The sequence below is a fragment of the Fragaria vesca genome, linkage group LG4, assembly GCF_000184155.1.
Source record: "Fragaria vesca subsp. vesca linkage group LG4, FraVesHawaii_1.0, whole genome shotgun sequence".
Lineage (NCBI taxonomy): Eukaryota > Viridiplantae > Streptophyta > Magnoliopsida > Rosales > Rosaceae > Fragaria > Fragaria vesca.
Window position 1 is genome coordinate 20,803,058 of NC_020494.1, and position 2,649 is coordinate 20,805,706.

The 2,649-nt window shown below is 40.1% G+C and overlaps 1 pseudogene across 1 annotated transcript in view; it reads right to left on the minus strand.

Annotated features, from left to right (window-relative positions):
* The window catches only part of LOC101295621, an 880,650-nt pseudogene that overhangs the window by 598,937 nt on the left and 279,064 nt on the right, over window positions 1–2,649 (minus strand). The gene's annotated exons all lie outside the window — the stretch shown is intronic.

Genomic DNA, 2,649 nt, shown 5'->3' on the forward strand with positions numbered 1-2,649 from the left:
ATGTCACCTATTAACCGCACTATTCTAAACCGATTAACAGCCCTAGCGTTGGGGGTGGTTTGGAAAGTAAGGGCGCACCCCATGTTGGGTATCTACATATATAGGCCAGACACACTATGGTATTTTCAAATGCAGAAAGATTGAAATCAAGTATGGATAGGGGTTCAGAGAGATAGTCAGACATGAAGAACTGATAAACAATGCAGTCATCACGACAACCCAAATTTACTAGTCTAGTGTATTTTAAGTTTCTGTAACCTGGCATATTTTGAATCTTGGAATAAGTCAAATGTAAACGGGGAAACAAGGCGGAAATAATTCATTTATGACACGTTTACATATTTATAAGGAAAAAGTTATCAGGATAAGAAACATAAAATGAATCAGTATGTTAAGAATCTTCATTATCTTAATTACCAGTTAGGAATGTATCGGCTATGTATATATTTAGTATAAACTGTATTCCAACTGTATATATTGCTTGTAGATAAGCTTGTATATGTATTTTAGCCGATTATGGATGAATCATATTTTAGTCCACTCTTCTTTCTTTCAGGTATAATTCCGGATGGTTGATTCCTAAACTTATCTTCCCCTTTTAGAATCAAAATCCTGAGTATTCAGGTATCAATTCCTGATAAGAATGTGGGACATAGGTCAATTCTGATTCATTCGTGTATTAGGAAAGGCATGAATACTTTTATTACGACATCATTATGTTTCCTTTAGGTGTAGGTGTCATTAGAATTTGGAAAGAAAATTTTCCCTATATTTTCCCTCAAAGTATTTCCTGAAGCGACTTATTTATAACCTTTTTTATTAGTACACATGTGAGCAATTGCTACCTTATTTCTGAATAGCTACATGCTCGGACCCGAGGTTAGGCCGAAGAATCCTGTGTAACAACATCAATGTAACAATCCAGTCTATTGTCCACACAGCTGAGATATTGTCTAATTTGGGCCATCGACCCTCATGGTTTTGTTCTTGAGGTTTCACCCAAAATGTGTCTCAATGGAAGGAGCCCACTCTACACATATAAGCACAATAACTTGTCTCCCTAAGGCGATGTGGCACGTCTGCACCTGCTAGCTTGTCAGTGCCTGATGTACCCACCCAGTTAGATCACCACAATCAACCCCCCTTAGGGGTCTGACGTCTTTGTCGGCACACTTCCAGTCGAGGACAAGCTCTGATACCATATGTAATAGCCCAGACCACACAACTGAGATATTGTCTATTTTGGGCCACTATCCCTCAAGGTTTTGTTCTTAAGGTTTCAACCTAAAACGTGTCTTAATGTAAGGAGCTGGCTCTACATATATAAACACAACAACTTGTCTCACTTGGGTGATGTGGGACGCGTGCATCTGCTAGCTTGTCGGTGTATTATGCACCTGTCCAGCCAGGAGGACACTCAGCAGGCACCATGTTTTTGGGGGTACCAATTCCAAGGATAATAAAGAAGCTATAAAAGTGTTCGGCAGCCAACAACATCTTATTATGAGTTTATTACAAGTTCAGTGTCTAAGAATCTTCTTATGCGAAATTTGGGAAAAAGCCCTAATGCACAAATAGTACCTTTTCCTAGCCCAAACCAATCAAAAACAGATTACACAGCCTAAACCAATGTTTTCTAGTAAAAATACAGTAATACCCCAGCCTTAATAACTGCTTCCAACCCACTCCGAATTCAATTCCTTCGTCGACGCCACTCCGAATTCAATTCCTCTCAACAGTTCTCACCACTTCACTCCATCGACGCCGCTTCGCTTCTTCAATCCATCGACGCCGCTGCCTCACTCCTCACCCCATCAAGACCTCAGCACCTATCCCCGCGCGTCGCTTCGCTGCTTCAGTACATCGCCACCGATGCTTCAGTACATCGTCACCGCTGCTTCAGTACTTCACCGCCGCTGCTTCACTCCATCGCCACCACTACATCGCGTTAAATTCTTCTTTTTCAGGTGAAAAGAAACCCTAGCATAAATCTGTGTTTGTACCCCCAATAATGTTGTCTGGGTTCATATTTCTCTGCTTCAATGTGTTTTATGGCAATGTAGAAACGGTGTGGCAACTTTACTACCCCTAGTAAAACTTTACTAGGGGTAGTAAACTTTAATTTTTGTTTGCATGTCAGTTATTTCCACTGTCTGGATGTGTCTAATGGGTGTGTTCAATACTAGGGGTAGTAAAACTTTGATTTTGTTGAATGCGAGTTGTTTTCTAAGTCTGCATGTGTATAATGGTGTTGGAAATAGAAGTTTACTACCCCAGTAGAAGTTACTAGGGGTAGTAAAATAAAGTTTTGTTTGCACATCAGTTGTTTCTCTTTCAGAGTGTATATTGGCCTTGGAAATGTTCTATTGCAAGTTTACTACCCCCAGTTGAAATTTACTAGGGGTGGTAAACTTTTTAATATGTAGTTTATAAAGGCAGGATCACTAGGGGTAGTAAAACTTTGGTGTTTTGCATATGCAGGATGGCACGAAGGCAACTTGTTACTAGTCTAGAGTTTGAGGAAACCTCACCATCTACGTCCGTCAACACAAGCATGAATTTGCGCTCATATATACAACGGGAAAAATTGAAGGTTCCCTAAAAAAGAGCGAGACAAGAAGAAGAAGAAGAAGAAGATGACANNAGANA